General features: G+C 38.4%; 2 non-coding genes across 2 annotated transcripts; both read left to right on the top strand.

Moving 5' to 3' along the window:
* The first annotated feature begins 12,390 nt into the window (after nucleotides 1–12,390).
* On the top strand, nucleotides 12,391–12,498 carry LOC112780556 (small nucleolar RNA R71). The gene has a single exon (XR_003191383.1). It is a non-coding gene; the product is annotated as a small nucleolar RNA R71 (small nucleolar RNA).
* Nucleotides 12,499–20,380: 7,882 nt separating this feature from the next.
* LOC112780555 (small nucleolar RNA R71) lies at nucleotides 20,381–20,488 on the top strand. Its single transcript, XR_003191382.1, has one exon. It is a non-coding gene; the product is annotated as a small nucleolar RNA R71 (small nucleolar RNA).
* The last annotated feature ends 765 nt before the right edge of the window (nucleotides 20,489–21,253 follow it).

The following is a 21,253-nucleotide window of genomic DNA, read 5'->3' as shown; positions in this document are numbered from 1 at the left end:
AACATAGGTTGATAGGAAAGGATTAAATTAATAAAATAATCAGAAATTTGGGAGCATGCTCATGTGAACCCAAATTAAATTAAAATACCATGTGCATTGATATATGTTGTGTTTATGTTAAAAAAAACCTTTTAATTAAATAAATAAATAAGGGGAAAACATCACCCCACTATTAAGTTTAATAGAAAAATCAATGCACATGGGATAAAAATCAAAAATAAAATTGGTACATGAGTACGTGATAAGAAAGTGGGAAAATTATGGGAAGCTAGGCAAATTTTAAAAATGTATAGAGTACGCATATGTTAGGTGAGATCTTAGACTAATCAAGGATTTAATTTATAGCTCACTTAGCCATATATATACCCTCACCTTTACCTTGGCCCCATTACAACCTTGAAAAGACCTCATGATGTTTGCATGTATACATTATATATTTGTTGATTGGTTAGATGAAGAACAAGGTTTTAGAAAGCATGACTAGAAAAGAATAGAGTGATTAACCCCAAACACTAAGTGATTAGAGAGTAAACACAAATCCAGTGAGGGTTCAATAGCTCATTTCCATATATCCATGTTTAATTATTAATTGTCTTGCAAGTTTGTAAATTCTTTTAACTCAACTCAATTGTGAATGTGTTTTAATATGGTCTGGCCTTAGTTGTACATATATGATTCCTTGAAAATATGAATCAATTTAACCACATCTAAACTTTATATATATAAGTGGATGATAATTAGAATTGCATGATTCATTTAGGTAGCTTGCATTTAAAATAGATTGCATTGCATATGATTCCACCATTCTACCTCATTCTTTTCTCTTGGATTTAGCATGAGGACATGCTAATGTTTAAGTGTGAGGAGGTTGATAAACCCCTATTTTATGATTCATCTTGTGCTCAATTAAGTGTTTTTATCAATTCTTCACCCACTTATTCATATAAATTGCATGGTTTTACTATTCCTTCCTTATTTTATGATATATGTGAAAACATGTTTCCTATGCCTTAAAAATAATTATTTTAATTATCCTTTATTACCATTCGATGCCGTGATATGTGTGTTAAGTATTTTCAGGATTCATAGGGCAGGAATGGCTTAGAGGACAGAAAAAAATATACAAAAATGGAAGGAAAGAACTAAAATGGAGTTTTGAAGAAAAAGACAGCGGCGCGCACGCGTGGACGACGCGGACGCGTGTCTAGCGCGAAATGACTTGACGCGAACGCGTGGATGACGCGGACGCGTGCCTAGAGCAGAATACAACTGACACGTACGCGTGACTGACGCGCACGCGTGACAAGGAAAAATTCCAAATGACGCGAGCGCGTGACCCACGCGCACGTGTGATGGACGCCACGTGCAGAAAATTGCAGAAGTCGACCCCAGTGATTTCTGGACTCTTTTTCGCCCCAAATCCAAGCCCAGAAACACAGAATAAAAGCCAGAGAATAGGGGAATCAAAAGGGACAACAGGGACAACATTCATAATTGACAATTATTAGGTTTTAGATGTAGTTTTTAGAGAGAGAGGTTCTCTCTTCTCTCTTAGGTTTTAGAATTAGGATTTCTTTTGCTTTATGGTTATTACTTCATTCCAGGTTCAATATTCTTTTAACTTTATATTCTCTTCTACTTTTAGTTACTCTAATGCTTTTATTTGTTAATTACTTATGTTGCCAAATTGGCTTATGAATCTTTCCATGTTAGATTTGAATATTCTATTTAATATAATTTGAGGTATTTCAGATTTATGATTGTTTTATTCTATTTTTGATGCTTTCAATTTAATTTAGATTTTTCTCCTTTTGGTTTTGGTTAAGTAATTGGTGACACTTGAGTTGTCAAACTCAGCAATTGATTGAAAGTTGGAAATTGCTGATTGATTTGGATCCCTCTAAAGCTAGTCTTTCCACAAGAGTTGACTAGGACTTGAGGAATCAAGTTAATTGGTCCACTTGACTTTCCTTTGTTTAGTAAGGATTAACTAAGTGGAAGCAATAACAATTCTCATCACACCTGATAAGGATAACTAGGATGGAATTTCCAATTCTTATACCTCGCCAAGAGTTTTCTTTATAATTGTTAATTTATTTTTTCCTGCCATTTAAATTATTTGTTCTCTATTTAAAAAACTCAAAAATATACAATGTCATAACCAATAATAAATCATACTTCCCTGTAATTCCTTGAGAGACTACCCGAGGTTTAAATACTTCGGTTATAAATTTTATTGGGTTTTGTTACTTGTGACAACCAAACTTTTGTACGAAAGGATTCTCTGTTGGTTTAAAAACTATACTTACAACGCGATTATTTTTATAAAAATTCTTTACTGACAGAAATCTAATCGTTCAAGGAGCAAGTTTGATTTGAGAAAAAAACTTTGGAGCTCATTTTATTTTTCCTTTCTAGAATTTTTAGAATTTGGGGAATTGGGATTAGATCTAAGTTTTCTTTCTGTGTTCATTTGTCTTTTTTTCTGCAACTTCTATTTTTTGTTTTGGGGTTTTGAATTCAGACTGAAGAACTCCACCGAAACTCTTCATCTGAGAATTATCTTTTACTTTTCCTTTTTATAGTTCTATGAATTGCAAAATTGGATCTCAATCTTCTTTTCTATTTTCATTTTACTTCTTCTGCAATTTCTTCTTTTCTGTTTGGTCAAGAGAGTAATTGAGATCTAGATCTACTTTCTGTTCTTGTTACTCTTCTGCAATTGTCAATTTCTCTTTCAAGATTCCATAATTGAGCTGAGCTTTCTTGCTGTTTTGATTCTTCTGCAACTTTTCATTTCTGTTTTGGTTCTTCTGCAATTTCTCTTCATCTCATACTTCTTTAATCCACTGCACTTCTATTTTCTAGTTCAATTTGAATCCCAATACCCAAATCCCTTTACTATTCATGCAATTTAAGTCTCCCAGTAGTTTAGATTCAACAATTTACATTACTTGCACTTAAAGTTTCAGTTATTTACTTTTCTTGCAATTTAAGTTTCAGCTCTTTTAATTTCTTGCACTTTAAATTTCTGCAATTTACCTCTTCTGCACTTTACTTTTTTGCCAATTTACTTTCTGCACTTTAACTTTCTGCAATTCACTTTCTGTTATTCAAAGTCTCACTCAAATCATCAAATATTCGCTTAACTAAATTCATCACCATACTAAAGTTGCTCAATCCATAAATCCCTATGGGATTGATAAACCCCAATTTTGTGGTTTATCTTGTGCTTATTTTGGGGAATTTTATCAACTTTTCTCACATTTATTCAATGAAATAGCATGGTTTTGTAATTCTCCCTTGATTTGTGCTTAAATGTGAAAACATGCTTTTTAAGCCTTAAAATAGCTAAATTTAATTCACTTTAATTCCATTTGATGCCTTAATATGTTTGTTAAGAGATTTCAGGTTCATAAGTCAAGTATTGGATGGAAGAAGTGAGGAGAAAAGCATGCAAAGTGGGAGAACTCATGAAGAAATGAAGGAAGCGTAAAGCTATCAAGCCTGACCTCTTCGCACTCAATCGACCATAACTTGAGCTACAGATGTCCAAATGAGGCAGTTCCAGCTGCGTTGGAAAGCTAACATCCGGGGCTTCAAAATGATAAAAAAATTTGCCATATGTTGCTTCGCGTTCAAGGGCACGCACGCGTCATGTACGCGTGCGCACCGATGCTGCACATGGCCCATTAAAAGTGAAATCGTGGCCAGCAATTTGTAGCTCACTTTGGGCCCAATCCAACTCATTTCTGATGCTATTGAACCCAAGGATTGAAGGGGGAATGAACCAAGTAGTCATAGTTTAGTTTTCATCATGTTTTAGGGTTAGAATTCAAGGGAGAGAGGCTCTCTCCTCTCTCTAGATTTTAGGGTAGTTTTAGTTAATTCTTCTTGGATCCAAGTTATAATTCTTGTTTTGATTTTTTTCTTCCTTTTAATTTCTTGTTATTACATCTCTATTCTTCTAGTTTTACTTGTCATTTACTTTATTTTTCCATTTTTATGTTTATGAACAATTGTTGGATCTTAATTTTCTTTAATGCAATTTTATGTTTCCATGTTCTTTTATGTTGATCTTGCTTACTATTATTGATTTCTTGCTATTGATAGTTATGGGTTTCCTTTAATTCTTGCATTTTGTTATGTTTACTTTCCTTGCATACTAAGTGTTTGATAAAATGTTTCTTCTAGTTTTTGAGTAGTTTTCTTTACTCTTGGCCTAGGCTAAGGGAATTGAGTGACCTTGAGTCATTGGGTCTCAATGATTTGGTGATTTGAGAACCCTTGGTGATCAATTTGATACTCATTGACACCAACCCACTACTAATCTAATTAGTAGGTAGGTTGAGACTTATGGGTTGATGTGATCAAGCCTATTTGACGTACTTCAAGCTTAGGAGTAGATATTACGTACTTAAAGCTTTTGGAAGTAAACTTAATAGGTTGGCCTCCCATAATTATCAATATTTGGTATATAGACAAGGATGGTGATCTCAATTACCTATGTCTAGACAAGAGTTCTTTTCCATTTATTTTGTTAGTTTATTGTTCATTTACTTTTCTTGCCATTTATTTTCTTGCCAAAACACAAAAATCAAAACCCCTTACCCCTTTATAGCCAATAATTGCGCACTTCATTGCAATTCCTTGTGAGATGACCCGGAGTCTAAATACTTCGGTTAATTCTTATTTGGGGTTTGTTACTTGTGACAACCAAATTTTTGATTGGGAGGATTATTTGTTGGTGTAGAACTATACTTGCAACGAAAATTCATTTTGTGTGAAATTCTATACCGACACGACAAATCTTCTTAAATCAAAATGGCGCCGTTGCCGGGGAGTTGCAATGGTGTTATATTATTGGCTATTGTATATATGTTAATATGCTTCTTTGCTAGTTTTTCTTGTTTTAGGAGTTAGTTTTTATTAGTTCTTACTAGTTTTGTTTTTATTTTCTCTTGCTATTATGAATTCTCACCACTTTGGCTATGAGTTTGGTTCAAATTATGTTGTAGGAAATGGAAGCTACAATGACAATATGCATCAAGGATGGAACAATCAAAGGTGGGAGGAGCCTCAAAGGATTGATCACCCTTCTTGGCAACAACCCCCTCCGGTTTCTTATGGGTATAATTCTCATCCTAATGCATATCAATCTAATGGATGTGGTGACCCTTATTATGATTGTCAACAACCACCACCATATGCCTATGAACCACCTCCTCAACATAATTTTGCATCACCTTACTCACAAGCCCCTTTTCACCAAACACCTCCATATGACCCCAACCCATATCCACCCTACCAACCACCTTGTGAACCATATGAACCATATGAAGAACCACCCCAATTCTACCACCAATACCCTCAAGAACCACCACCTCCATATTATCACCAAGATGAATCACCTCCCATACATGATAACTTTCAACCACAAAATGAATTTCCCTTTCCACCACAACTCTCCATTGAAGAACAGCCATATCCATCCATCCAAGAGCCAATGGATCATCTCAAAGAAGCAATGGATCGACTTCAAGCAATAATCCATCAAAAGGAGCAAGAGAAAGTCCAAAAGAATTATGAAGCTATCGAGGATAACCTTGCCAAAATTAAAGCTGCCTTGGACTCACGGGACTCATGCAACAAGCAAAGCACCTCAACGGATGAATGTGAAGAATCAACCAAAGAAAGGATCATGAAGGAGATTTTAGAATCTCAACATGAGGACAAGGAGATTGGGTATGTCTTGCAACAAGTGGAGAGTGAGGAGATTGTTAATGAAGAAGAAGTGGTTGAAGAGCTAGAGGAAGTTGAACAAGAGGTGGATTTCAAGCTTGAGAACACTTCCACTCCAAGTGATATTGTCGATGATCTTGTGGAAGTTGTTGAACCTTCTTCCAATGAGCTTGAATTTGGTGTTGAGGAGGATAATGCGCAACCTCCAAGGCATAGTACGAATGATGAAAGATTGGAAGAAGTTGATCAAGATATGGATTCAATCATTGAGAATTTCTTATCTACAATTGAATTCTCTCCCATTGTGCTTGAAATTGAGATCAAAGAAGAAGATGCACAACCTCCCATGCCCTTGGTGAGCAATGAAGAAGAGATTGAATTGGAAGAGAGCCACCAAGAGAAAGGGGTTGAAGTTGAGGAAAGTTGTAAGGAGGTAGAGGTATTCAAAGAAGAGCACAAGGGAATGAAACTTACAAGACCATTGGAGAAGTCCCTTCCTAAGTCACCATCCAACATAACATTCAAGTGGGTAAAATTCTTATCTCTAATCTTTACTTTCCCACTTGAATATGGTTTGATTAAGACGGATGGGCAACTTAGAGCTCTTTGTGGGGTTAAGAGCAAAAGCGAATTTATTAGTAGGTGGAAATGCTAATCAAGGTTCCTTATGGTTGGAAACTCAAAGTCTAAGTGCAATGATTGGTATAGTTCTTAACTAAAGGGGTCTAGAAAGATGCGTTGGTGTTTATTTGAGAATTCGGATCACTTCTCACCTAATTGGAATTGTGATGATCAACTTGAAGATGGGTGTAGAAACAAGATTTGGGATCCGGGAATATATGAAGACCAATTTTGGAAGCCCTTAGCTTATGTGGAACTTCAATGGTATGCGAAATTGCTACTCAGGTTGTGAATTGTTGTTCGAAATTGATTCCCTGGCAATGGCACCAAAAATGGATGCACAGAACCATGGTCTAAACATATCTTCACAACTTCGCATAACTAACCAGCAAGTGCACTGGGTCGTCCAAGTAATACCTTACGTGAGTAAGGGTCGAATCCCACGGAGATTGTTGGTATGAAGCAAGCTATGGTCACCTTGTAAATCTCAGTCAGGCGGATATAAAACAGTAATATGCTTTCGTTCCTCTGAACCTCTGCTTTCCTGCTATCTTCATCCAATCAGTCTTACTCCTTTCCATGGCTGGCTTTATGTGATACATCACCACTGTCAATGGCTACTTTCGGTCTTCTCTCGGGAAAATGATCCAAATGCCCTGTCACGGCACGGCTAATCATCTGGAGGCATCACCCTTGTCAATGGCTTCATCTTATCCTCTCAGAAAAAATGATCAACGCACCCTGTCACGGCACGGCTATTCATCTGTCGGTTCTCGATCATGCTGGAATAGGATTTACTATCCTTTTGCGTCTGTCACTAACGCCTAGCAATCGCGAGTTTGGAGCTCGTCACAGTCATTCATTCATTGAATCCTACTCAGAATACCACAGAAAAGGTTTAGACTTTCCGGATTCTCTTGAATGCCGCCATCATTCTAGCTTACACCACGAAGATTCTGATTTAGAGATCTAAGAGATACTCATTCAGTCGAAGGTAGAACGGAAGTGGTTGTCAGGCACGCGTTCATAGGGAATGATGATGATTGTCACGTTCATCACATTCAGATTGAAGTACGAATGAATATCTTAGAAGCGAAACAAGATGAATAGAATAGAAAACAGTAGTACTTTACATTAATCCTTGAGGAACAGCAGAGCTCCACACCTTAATCTATGGAGTGTAGAAACTCTACCGTTGAAAATACATAAGTGATAGTCCAGGCATGGCCGAGAGGCCAGCCCTCAAACGTGATCTAAGATAGCATACAACTGATCAAAGATTCAAAGATGTCTAATACAATAGTAAAAGGTCCTATTTATAATAAACTAGCTACTAGGGTTTACAGAAGTAAGTAATTAATGCATAAATCCACTTCCGGGGCCCACTTGGTGTGTGCTTGGGCTGCGCTTGAGTGTTGCACGTGTAGAGGTCCTTCTTGGAGTTGAACGCCAGCATTTGTGCCAGTTTGGGCGTTCAACTCTGGTTTTGGATCCTTTTCTGGCGTTGGACGCCAGAATTGGGCAGAGAGCTGGCGTTGAACGCCAGTTTTCGTCGTCTATTCTTGGCCAAAGTATGGACTATTATATATTGCTGAAACGCTCTGGATGTCTACTTTCCAACGCAATTGGAAGCGCGCCATTTCGAGTTCTGTAGCTCCAGAAAATCCACTTTGAGTGCAGGGAGGTCAGAATCCAACAGCATCAGCAATCCTTCTTCAACCTCTGAATCTGATTTTTGCTCAAGTCCCTCAATTTCAGTCAAAAAATACCTGAAATCATAGAAAAACACACAAACTCATAGTAAAGTCTAGAAATGTGAATTTAACATAAAAACTAATGAAAACATCCCTAAAAGTAACTAGATGATACTAAAAACATACTAAAAACAATGTCAAAAAGCGTATAAATTATCCGCTCATCACAACACCAAACTTAAATTGTTGCTTGTCCCCAAGCAACTGAAAATCAAATAGGATAAAAAGAAGAGAATATACTATAAATTCCAAACTACCAATGAAACATGGCTCCAATCATATGAGCGAGACTTATAGCTTTTTGCCTCTTGAATAGTTTTGGCATCTCACTTTATCCATTGAGGTTCAGAATGATTGGCATCTATAGGAACTCAGAGTTCAGATAGTGTTATTGACTCTCCTAGTTCAGTATGATGATTCTTGAACACAACTTCTTTATGAGTCTTGGTCGTGGCCCTAAGCACTTTGTTTTCCAGTATTACCACCGGATACATAAATGCCACAGACACATAATTGGGTGAACCTTTTCAGATTGTGACTCAGTTTTGCTAAAGTCCCCAATTAGAGGTGTCCAGGGTTCTTAAGCACACTCTTCTTTTGCTTTGGACCTTGACTTTAACCGCTCAGTCTCAAGTTTTCACTTGACACCTTCACGCCACAAGCACATGGTTAGGGACAGCTTGGTTTAGCCGCTTAGACCAGGATTTTATTCCTTTAGGCCCTCCTATCCACTGATGCTCAAAGCCTTGGGATCCTTTTTATTTGCCCTTGCCTTTTGGTTTTAAGGGTTATTGGCTTTTTACTCTTGCCTCTTGGTTTTAAGAGCTTTGGCTTTTTCTACTTGCTTTTTCTTTTTCTTTCTATATTTTTTTCGCCTATTTTTTTTTCTGCAAGCTTTGTTCTTTGCTGCTTTTTCTTGCTTCAAGAATCATTTTTATGATTTTTCAGATTATCAAATAACATGTCTCCTAGTCATCATTCTTTCAAGAGCCAACATATTTAACATTCATGAACAACAACTTCAAAAGACATATGCACTGTTCAAGCATACATTCAGAAAATAAGAAGCATTGTCACCACATCAATATAATTAAACTAAGTTCAAGGATAAATTCGAAACTCATGTACTTCTTGTTCTTTTGAATTAAAACATTTTTCATTTAAGAGAGGTGATGGATTCATAGGACATTCATAACTTTAAGACAGAGTTACTAACTACTAATGATCATGTAATGAAGACACAAACATAGATAAGCACTTAACATAGAAAACGAAAAATAGAAGAAATAAGAGCAAGGAATGAATCCACCTTAGTGATGGTGGCGTTTCCTTCTTGAGGAACCAATGATGTCCTTGAGCTCTTCTATGTCTCTTCCTTGTCTTTGTTGCTCCTCCCTCATTGCTTTTTGATTTTCTCTTATTTCATGAAGGATGATGGAGTGCTCTTGATGTTCCACCCTTAGTTGTCCCATGTTGGAACTTAATTCTTCTAGGGAGGTGTTGATGTGCTCCCAATAGTTCTGTGGAGGAAAGTGCATCCCTTGAGGTATCTCAGGGATCTCTTGATGATGAGCTTCTTCATGTGCCTGTTGAGATCCATGAATGTGCTCTCTTGTTTGCTCCATCTTTTTCTTAGTGATGGGCTAGTGAGATGAATCTTTCCATCTCCCATGGCTCAGAAGTGGAAGCAATTGCCTTCCCTTTCCTCTTTCTTGAGGTTTCTCTGGCCTTAGGTGCCATTGATGGTTATGGAAAAACAAAAAGCTATGTTTTTACCACACCAAACTTAGAATGTTGCTCGCCCTCGAGCAAAAGAAGAAAGAATAGAGGAAGAAGAAGAAGATATGGAGGAGATGGGGGGATGTGTGTATTCGGCCATATGGGTGGGATTGGGTAGGAAAGAGATATTGAATTTTGTAGGTAAGTGGGATGTATGGATGTGAGTGGTGAATGGAAAACAGAAGGGATGATCATGAATGGAGAGAGAGGGTGAGGTAGGTGGGGATCCTGTGGGGTCCACAGATCCTGAGGTGATCCTGTGGGGTCCACAGATCCTGAGATGATCCTGTGGGGTCCACAGATCCTGAGGTGTTCAAGGATTTATAACATTGCACCAAATTAGGCATGTAAAATGCCCTTGCACATAACTTCTGGGCGTTCAGCGCCAGGTTGGTGCCCATTTTGCGCCCATTTGTTGGCCATTTCTGGCATTGAACGCCAGAACCATGCTTGTTCTGGGCGTTCAGCGCCAGCTCTTCTCCAGGGTGCCATTCTGGCGTTCAGCGCCCAGATGATGCCCATTTTGGGCGTTCAGCGCCCAGACACTGCCCATTTTGGGCGTTCAGCGCGAGAACCATGCTCTGTTCTGGCGTTGAACGCCAGACAGGTGCTTCCTCTAGGGTGTGATTTTTCTTCTGCTGTTTTTGATTCCGTTTCTAAATTTTTCATTTATTTTGTGACTCCACATGATCATGAACCTAAGAAAACATGAAAAACAAAGACAAAATTAGATAAATAAACATTGGGTTGCCTCCCAACAAGCGCTTCTTTAATGTCAATAGCTTGACAGTGGGCTCTCATGGAGCCTCACAATTGTGCATTGCTTTGTTGAGACCTCCCAACACCAAACTTAGAGTTTGGATATGGGGGTTTGACACCAAACTTAGAGTTTGGTTGTGGCCTCCCAACACCAAACTTAGAGTTTGACTGTGGGGGCTTTGTTTGACTCTGCTTTGAGAGAAGCTTTTTATGCTTCCTCTCCATGGATGCAGAGAGAGATCCTTGAGTTGTAAACACAAGGTTGTCCTCATTTACTTGAAGGATCAATTCTCCTCTGTCCACATCAATCACAGCTCTTACTGTGGCCAGGAAAGGTCTTCCTAGGATGATGGATTCATCCTCTTCCTTTCCAGTATCCAGGACTATGAAATCAGCATGAATGTAAAGGCCTTTAACCTTTACTAACACGTCCTCTACTTGTCCATATGCCTGTTTTCTTGAATTGTCTGCCATTTCTAATGAGATTTTAGCAGCTTGCACCCCATAGATTCCCAGTTTCTCTATTACAGAGAGGGGCATGAGGTTTATCCCTGAACCAAGGTCACAAAGAGCCCTAAAGATCATAGTGCCTATGGTATAAGGTATTATGAACTTTTCGGGATCCTGTCTCTTCTGAAGCAATGTCAGTTGATCCAGATCACTTAGTTCATTGGTGAACAAGGGAGGTTCATCTTCCCAAGTTTCAATGCCAAATAATTTGGCATTCAGCTTCATGATTGCACCAAGGAACTTGGCAGCTTGCTCTTCAGTGACATCCTCATTCTCTTCAGAAGAGGAATACTCATCAGAGCTCATGAAGGGCATAAGGAGGTTCAATGGAATCTCAATGGTCTCTAGATGAGCCTCAGATTCCTTTGGTTCCTCAGAGGGAAACTCCTTATTGATCACTGGACGTCCCAGGAGGTCTTCCTCACTGGGATTCACGTCCTCCTTTCCCTCTTTGGGTTCGGCCATTTTGGTAATATCAATGGCCTTGCACTCTCTCTTTTGGATTCTCTTCTGTATTGCTTGGGAGAGTACTAGGAGGGATTTCAGTTATCCTTTTACTCAGCTGGCCCACTTGTGCTTCCAAATTTCTAATGGAAGACTTTGTTTCATTCATGAAACTCACAGTGGCCTTAGATAGATCAGAGACTAAATTTGCTAAGCTAGTTGGATTCTGCTCAGAATTCTATGTCTGTTGCTGAGTGGATGATGGAAAAGGCTTACTATTGCTAAACCTGTTTCTTCCACCATTATTAAAGCCTTGTTGAGGCTTTTGATCCTTCCATGAGAAATTTGGATGATTTCTCTATGATGGATTATAGGGGTTTCCATAAGGTTCACCCATGTAATTTACCTCTGCTATTGCAGGGTTCTCAGGATCATAAGCTTCTTCTTTAGGAGAAGCCTCTTGAGTACTGTTAGATGCAGCTTGCATTCCATTCAGACTCTGAGAAATCATATTGACTTGCTGAGTCAATATTTTATTTTGAGCCAGTATGGCATTCAGAGTATCAATTTCAAGAACTCCCTTCTTCATAGGCGTCCCATTACTCACAGGATTCCTCTCAGAAGTGTACATGAACTGGTTATTAGCAACCATGTCAATGAGTTCTTGAGCTTCTGCAGGTGTTTTCTTTAGGTGAATGGATCCACCTGCAGAAGTGTCCAATGACATCTTTGATAGCTCAGATAAACCATCATAGAATATATCCAGGATGGTCCATTCTGAAAGCATGTCAGAAGGACACTTTTTGGTCAACTGTTTGTATCTTTCCCAAGCTTCATAGAGGGATTCACCATCTTTTTGTTTGAAGGTTTGAACATCCACTCTAAGTTTGCTCAGCTTTTGAGGAGGAAAGAACTTGGCTAAGAAAGCCGTGACCAGCTTATCCCAAGAGTTCAGGCTGTCTTTAGGTTGAGAGTCCAACCATATTCTAGCTCTGTCTCTTACAGCAAAAGGGAAAAGCAAGAGCCTGTAGACTTCAGGATCTACTCCATTAGTCTTAACAGTATCACATATCTGTAAGAATTCAGTTAAGAACTGAAAAGGATCTTCAGATGGAAGTCCATGAAACTTGCAGTTCTGCTGCATTAGAGAAACTAATTGAGGTTTCAGCTCAAAGTTGTTTGCTCCAATGGCAGGAATGGAGATGCTTCTTCCATGTAAATTGGAATTAGGTGCAGTAAAGTCACCAAGCATTCTCCTTGCATTATTGTTGTTGGGTTCGGCTGCCATCTCCTTTACTTGTTCGAAATTTTCAATAAGGTTTTCTCTGGATTGTTGTAATTTAGCTTCTCTTAGTTTCCTCTTCAGAGTCCTTTCAGGTTCTGGATCAGCTTCAACAAGAATGCCTTTTTCTTTGTCCCTGCTTATAAGAAAGAGAAGAGAAAAAGAAAAGAAGAGGAATCCTCTATGTCACAGTAAAGAGGTTCCTTATTGTTAGTAGAAGAAGAAAAGGAAGAGGGGTGAAGAAGAATGAAGAATCCAAACACAAGGGTAAGGATAGCAGAGATGTGAGATGAGGAGATGTTAGTAGATAAATAAATAGAAGGAGATGAGGAAGAAGGTGAATTTTCAAAAATTATTTTTGAAAAAGAGTTAGTGATTTTTGAAAATGGTTTTTGAAAAAAAGTTAGTAATTTTTCGAAAATTTAAAATAAAAAATTAAAATAATTAGTTAATTAAAAAGAAATTTTGAAAAAGAGGGAAGATATTTTCAAAAATTAGAGAGAGAGAGTTAGTTAGGTGGTTTTGAAAAAGGTAAGAAACAAACAAAAAGTTAGTTAGTTAGTTGAAACAAATTTTGAAAATCAATTTTTGAAAAGATAAGAAGTTAGGAAGTTAGAAAAGATATTTTGAAATCAATTTTTTTTGAAAAAGATAGGATGAGAAGATATTTTTGAAAAGATATGATAGAAATTAGTTTTTTGAAAAAGATTTTGAAAAAGATAAGATTTTCAAATTGAAAATTTGATTTGACTCATAAGAAACAACTTGATTTTTAAAATTTTTTGAAGAAGTCAACTCAATTTTCGAATTTGATGAGAGAAAAAGGGAAAGATATTTTTTTTTATTTTTTTGAATTTTTATGATGAGAGAGAAAAACAAGAAAAATGATGCAATGCATGAAAGTTATGGATCAAAACAATGAATGCATGCAAGAATGATATGAATGTCAAGATGAACACCAAGAACACTATGAAGATCATGATGAACATCAAGAACACATTTTTGAAAAATTTTTAATACAAAGAAAACATGCAAGACACCAAACTTAGAATTCTTTAATGCTTGGACACTAAGAATCCGAGAATGCATATGAGAAACAAGAAAAGACACAAAACATGCAAATGCAAAGATCAAACAAGAAGACTTACCAAGAACAACTAGAAGATCATGAAGAACACTATGAATGCATGATTTTTTCGAAAAATGCAAGATGCACATGCAATTGACACCAAACTTATAACATGACTCAAGACTCAAACAAGAAACACAAAAAATATTATTGATTTTTATGGTTTTATGGTTTTTTGTATTTTTCTTTTAATTTTTTCGAAAATATTTGGGAAAAAGGAAGTAATGAATTCATAGTCCTCAATCAAAATCCTGGGAATTAGACATGGCTTAATAGCCAGCCAAGCTAAAACATGTTATATGAAACACTAGAATTCATTCTTAAAAATTTTGAAGAAAAATATATTTTTTGAAAACACTTTTTTTTTTTTCGAAAACAAAGGAGAAATATTTGAAAGATTTTTGAAAAATTTTTTGAAAAGAAAACAAAAAGAAAATTTACCTAATCTGAGCAACAAGATGAACTGTTAGTTGTCCAAACTCGAACAATCCCCGGCAACGGCGCCAAAAACTTGGTATGCGAAATTGATACTCAGGTTGTGAATTGTTGTTCGAAATTGATTCCCTAGCAATGGCACCAAAAACGGATGCACAGAACCATGGTCTAAACATATCCTCACAACTTCGCATAACTAACCAGCAAGTGCACTGGGTCGTCCAAGTAATACCTTACGTGAGTAAGGGTCGAATCCCACGGAGATTGTTGGTATGAAGCAAGCTATGGTCACCTTGTAAATCTCAGTCAGGCGGATATAAAACAGTAATATGGTTTTCGAAAATAATATAATAAAATAGGGATAGAAATACTTATGTAGTTCATTGGGTAGAATTTCAGATAAGCGAATAGAGATGCTTTCGTTCCTCTGAACCTCTGCTTTCCTACTATCTTCATCCAATCAGTCTTACTCCTTTCCATAGCTGGCTTTATGTGATACATCACCACTGTCAATGGCTACTTTCGGTCTTCTCTCGGGAAAATGATCCAAATGCCCTGTCACGACACGGCTAATCATCTGGAGGCATCACCCTTGTCAATGTCTTCATCTTATCCTCTCAGTGAAAATGATCAACGCACCCTGTCACGGCACGGCTATTCATCTGTCGGTTCTCGATCATGCTGGAATAGGATTTACTATCCTTTTGCGTCTGTCACTAACGCCCAGCAATCGCGAGTTTGGAGCTCGTCACAATCATTCATTCATTGAATCCTACTCAGAATACCACAGACAAGGTTTAGACTTTCCGGATTCTCTTGAATGCCGCCATCATTCTAGCTTACACCACGAAGATTCTGATTTAGAGATCTAAGAGATACTCATTCAGTCGAAGGTAGAACGGAAGTGGTTGTCAGGCACGCGTTCATAGGGAATGATGATGATTTTCACGTTCATCACATTCAGATTGAAGTACGAATGAATATCTTAGAAGCGAAACAAGATGAATTGAATAGAAAACAGTAGTACTTTGCATTAATCCTTGAGGAACAGTAGAGCTCCACACCTTAATCTATGGAGTGTAGAAACTCTACCGTTGAAAATACATAAGTGATAGTCCAGGCATGGCCGAGAGGCCAGCCCTCAAACGTGATCTAAGATAGCATACAACTGATCAAAGATTCAAAGATGTCTAATACAATAGTAAAAGGTCCTATTTATAATAAACTAGCTACTAGGGTTTACAGAAGTAAGTAATTGATGCATAAATCCACTTCTGGGGCCCACTTGGTGTGTGCTTGGGCTGAGCTTGAGTGTTGCACGTGTAGAGGTCCTTCTTGGAGTTGAACGCCAGCATTTGTGCCAGTTTGGGCGTTCAACTCTGGTTTTGGATCCTTTTCTGGCGCTGGACGCCAGAATTAGGCAGAGAGCTGGCGTTGAACGCCAGTTGTCGTCGTCTATTCTTGGCCAAAGTATGGACTATTATATATTTCTGGAAATCTCTGGATGTCTACTTTCCAACGCAATTGGAAGCGCGCCATTTCGAGTTCTGTAGCTCCAGAAAATCCACTTTGAGTGCAGGGAGGTCAGAATCCAACAGCATCAGCAATCCTTCTTCAACCTCTGAATCTGATTTTTGCTCAAGTCCCTCAATTTCAGTCAAAAAATACCTGAAATCATAGAAAAACACACAAACTCATAGTAAAGTCTAGAAATGTGAATTTAACATAAAAACTAATGAAAACATCCCTAAAAGTAACTAGATGATACTAAAAACATACTAAAAACAATGTCAAAAAGCGTATAAATTATCCGCTCATCACAACACCAAACTTAAATTGTTGCTTGTCCCCAAGCAACTGAAAATCAAATAGGATAAAAAGAAGAGAATATACTATAAATTCCAAACTACCAATGAAACATGGCTCCAATCATATGAGCGAGACTTATAGCTTTTTGCCTCTTGAATAGTTTTGGCATCTCACTTTATCCATTGAGGTTCAGAATGATTGGCATCTATAGGAACTCAGAGTTCAGATAGTGTTATTGACTCTCCTAGTTCAGTATGATGATTCTTGAACACAACTTCTTTATGAGTCTTGGTCGTGGCCCTAAGCACTTTGTTTTCCAGTATTACCACCGGATACATAAATGCCACAGACACATAATTGGGTGAACCTTTTCAGATTGTGACTCAGTTTTGCTAAAGTCCCCAATTAGAGGTGTCCAGGGTTCTTAAGCACACTCTTCTTTTGCTTTGGACCTTGACTTTAACCGCTCAGTCTCAAGTTTTCACTTGACACCTTCACGCCACAAGCACATGGTTAGGGACAGCTTGGTTTAGCCGCTTAGACCAGGATTTTATTCCTTTAGGCCCTCCTATCCACTGATGCTCAAAGCCTTGGGATCCTTTTTATTTGCCCTTGCCTTTTGGTTTTAAGGGTTATTGGCTTTTTACTCTTGCCTCTTGGTTTTAAGAGCTTTGGCTTTTTCTACTTGCTTTTTCTTTTTCTTTCTATATTTTTTTCGCCTATTTTTTTTTCTGCAAGCTTTGTTCTTTGCTGCTTTTTCTTGCTTCAAGAATCATTTTTATGATTTTTCAGATTATCAAATAACATGTCTCCTAGTCATCATTCTTTCAAGAGCCAACATATTTAACATTCATGAACAACAACTTCAAAAGACATATGCACTGTTCAAGCATACATTCAGAAAATAAGAAGCATTGTCACCACATCAATATAATTAAACTAAGTTCAAGGATAAATTCGAAACTCATGTACTTCTTGTTCTTTTGAATTAAAACATTTTTCATTTAAGAGAGGTGATGGATTCATAGGACATTCATAACTTTAAGACAGAGTTACTAACTACTAATGATCATGTAATGAAGACACAAACATAGATAAGCACTTAACATAGAAAACGAAAAATAGAAGAAATAAGAGCAAGGAATGAATCCACCTTAGTGATGGTGGCGTTTCCTTCTTGAGGAACCAATGATGTCCTTGAGCTCTTCTATGTCTCTTCCTTGTCTTTGTTGCTCCTCCCTCATTGCTTTTTGATTTTCTCTTATTTCATGAAGGATGATGGAGTGCTCTTGATGTTCCACCCTTAGTTGTCCCATGTTGGAACTTAATTCTTCTAGGGAGGTGTTGATGTGCTCCCAATAGTTCTGTGGAGGAAAGTGCATCCCTTGAGGTATCTCAGGGATCTCTTGATGATGAGCTTCTTCATGTGCCTGTTGAGATCCATGAATGTGCTCTCTTGTTTGCTCCATCTTTTTCTTAGTGATGGGCTAGTGAGATGAATCTTTCCATCTCCCATGGCTCAGAAGTGGAAGCAATTGCCTTCCCTTTCCTCTTTCTTGAGGTTTCTCTGGCCTTAGGTGCCATTGATGGTTATGGAAAAACAAAAAGCTATGTTTTTACCACACCAAACTTAGAATGTTGCTCGCCCTCGAGCAAAAGAAGAAAGAATAGAGGAAGAAGAAGAAGATATGGAGGAGATGGGGGGATGTGTGTATTCGGCCATATGGGTGGGATTGGGTAGGAAAGAGATATTGAATTTTGTAGGTAAGTGGGATGTATGGATGTGAGTGGTGAATGGAAAACAGAAGGGATGATCATGAATGGAGAGAGAGGGTGAGGTAGGTGGGGATCCTGTGGGGTCCACAGATCCTGAGGTGATCCTGTGGGGTCCACAGATCCTGAGATGATCCTGTGGGGTCCACAGATCCTGAGGTGTTCAAGGATTTATAACATTGCACCAAATTAGGCATGTAAAATGCCCTTGCACACAACTTCTGGGCGTTCAGCGCCAGGTTGGTGCCCATTTTGCGCCCATTTGTTGGCCATTTCTGGCATTGAACGCCAGAACCATGCTTGTTCTGGGCGTTCAGCGCCAGCTCTTCTCCAGGGTGCCATTCTGGCGTTCAGCGCCCAGATGATGCCCATTTTGGGCGTTCAGCGCCCAGACACTGCCCATTTTGGGCGTTCAGCGCGAGAACCATGCTCTGTTCTGGCGTTGAACGCCAGACAGGTGCTTCCTCTAGGGTGTGATTTTTCTTCTGCTGTTTTTGATTCCGTTTCTAAATTTTTCATTTATTTTGTGACTCCACATGATCATGAACCTAAGAAAACATGAAAAACAAAGACAAAATTAGATAAATAAACATTGGGTTGCCTCCCAACAAGCGCTTCTTTAATGTCAATAGCTTGACAGTGGGCTCTCATGGAGCCTCACAATTGTGCATTGCTTTGTTGAGACCTCCCAACACCAAACTTAGAGTTTGGATATGGGGTTTGACACCAAACTTAGAGTTTGGTTGTGGCCTCCCAACACCAAACTTAGAGTTTGACTGTGGGGGCTTTGTTTGACTCTGCTTTGAGAGAAGCTTTTTATGCTTCCTCTCCATGGATGCAGAGAGAGATCCTTGAGTTGTAAACACAAGGTTGTCCTCATTTACTTGAAGGATCAATTCTCCTCTGTCCACATCAATCACAGCTCTTACTGTGGCCAGGAAAGGTCTTCCTAGGATGATGGATTCATCCTCTTCCTTTCCAGTATCCAGGACTATGAAATCAGCATGAATGTAAAGGCCTTTAACCTTTACTAACACGTCCTCTACTTGTCCATATGCCTGTTTTCTTGAATTGTCTGCCATTTCTAATGAGATTTTAGCAGCTTGCACCCCATAGATTCCCAGTTTCTCTATTACAGAGAGGGGCATGAGGTTTATCCCTGAACCAAGGTCACAAAGAGCCCTAAAGATCATAGTGCCTATGGTATAAGGTATTATGAACTTTTCGGGATCCTGTCTCTTCTGAAGCAATGTCAGTTGATCCAGATCACTTAGTTCATTGGTGAACAAGGGAGGTTCATCTTCCCAAGTTTCAATGCCAAATAATTTGGCATTCAGCTTCATGATTGCACCAAGGAACTTGGCAGCTTGCTCTTCAGTGACATCCTCATTCTCTTCAGAAGAGGAATACTCATCAGAGCTCATGAAGGGCATAAGGAGGTTCAATGGAATCTCAATGGTCTCTAGATGAGCCTCAGATTCCTTTGGTTCCTCAGAGGGAAACTCCTTATTGATCACTGGACGTCCCAGGAGGTCTTCCTCACTGGGATTCACGTCCTCCTTTCCCTCTTTGGGTTCGGCCATTTTGGTAATATCAATGGCCTTGCACTCTCTCTTTTGGATTCTCTTCTGTATTGCTTGGGAGAGTACTAGGAGGGATTTCAGTTATCCTTTTACTCAGCTGGCCCACTTGTGCTTCCAAATTTCTAATGGAAGACTTTGTTTCATTCATGAAACTCACAGTGGCCTTAGATAGATCAGAGACTAAATTTGCTAAGCTAGTTGGATTCTGCTCAGAATTCTATGTCTGTTGCTGAGTGGATGATGGAAAAGGCTTACTATTGCTAAACCTGTTTCTTCCACCATTATTAAAGCCTTGTTGAGGCTTTTGATCCTTCCATGAGAAATTTGGATGATTTCTCTATGATGGATTATAGGGGTTTCCATAAGGTTCACCCATGTAATTTACCTCTGCTATTGCAGGGTTCTCAGGATCATAAGCTTCTTCTTTAGGAGAAGCCTCTTGAGTACTGTTAGATGCAGCTTGCATTCCATTCAGACTCTGAGAAATCATATTGACTTGCTGAGTCAATATTTTATTTTGAGCCAGTATGGCATTCAGAGTATCAATTTCAAGAACTCCCTTCTTCATAGGCGTCCCATTACTCACAGGATTCCTCTCAGAAGTGTACATGAACTGGTTATTAGCAACCATGTCAATGAGTTCTTGAGCTTCTGCAGGTGTTTTCTTTAGGTGAATGGATCCACCTGCAGAAGTGTCCAATGACATCTTTGATAGCTCAGATAAACCATCATAGAATATATCCAGGATGGTCCATTCTGAAAGCATGTCAGAAGGACACTTTTTGGTCAACTGTTTGTATCTTTCCCAAGCTTCATAGAGGGATTCACCATCTTTTTGTTTGAAGGTTTGAACATCCACTCTAAGTTTGCTCAGCTTTTGAGGAGGAAAGAACTTGGCTAAGAAAGCCGTGACCAGCTTATCCCAAGAGTTCAGGCTGTCTTTAGGTTGAGAGTCCAACCATATTCTAGCTCTGTCTCTTACAGCAAAAGGGAAAAGCAAGAGCCTGTAGACTTCAGGATCTACTCCATTAGTCTTAACAGTATCACATATCTGTAAGAATTCAGTTAAGAACTGAAAAGGATCTTCAGATGGAAGTCCATGAAACTTGCAGTTCTGCTGCATTAGAGAAACTAATTGAGGTTTCAGCTCAAAGTTGTTTGCTCCAATGGCAGGAATGGAGATGCTTCTTCCATGTAAATTGGAATTAGGTGCAGTAAAGTCACCAAGCATTCTCCTTGCATTATTGTTGTTGGGTTCGGCTGCCATCTCCTTTACTTGTTCGAAATTTTCAATAAGGTTTTCTCTGGATTGTTGTAATTTAGCTTCTCTTAGTTTCCTCTTCAGAGTCCTTTCAGGTTCTGGATCAGCTTCAACAAGAATGCCTTTTTCTTTGTCCCTGCTTATAAGAAAGAGAAGAGAAAAAGAAAAGAAGAGGAATCCTCTATGTCACAGTAAAGAGGTTCCTTATTGTTAGTAGAAGAAGAAAAGGAAGAGGGGTGAAGAAGAATGAAGAATCCAAACACAAGGGTAAGGATAGCAGAGATGTGAGATGAGGAGATGTTAGTAGATAAATAAATAGAAGGAGATGAGGAAGAAGGTGAATTTTCAAAAATTATTTTTGAAAAAGAGTTA

Source organism: Arachis hypogaea, chromosome 19 (assembly GCF_003086295.3).
Source record: "Arachis hypogaea cultivar Tifrunner chromosome 19, arahy.Tifrunner.gnm2.J5K5, whole genome shotgun sequence".
Taxonomy (NCBI): domain Eukaryota; kingdom Viridiplantae; phylum Streptophyta; class Magnoliopsida; order Fabales; family Fabaceae; genus Arachis; species Arachis hypogaea.
This window is presented reverse-complemented; position numbering and strand designations above follow the sequence as displayed.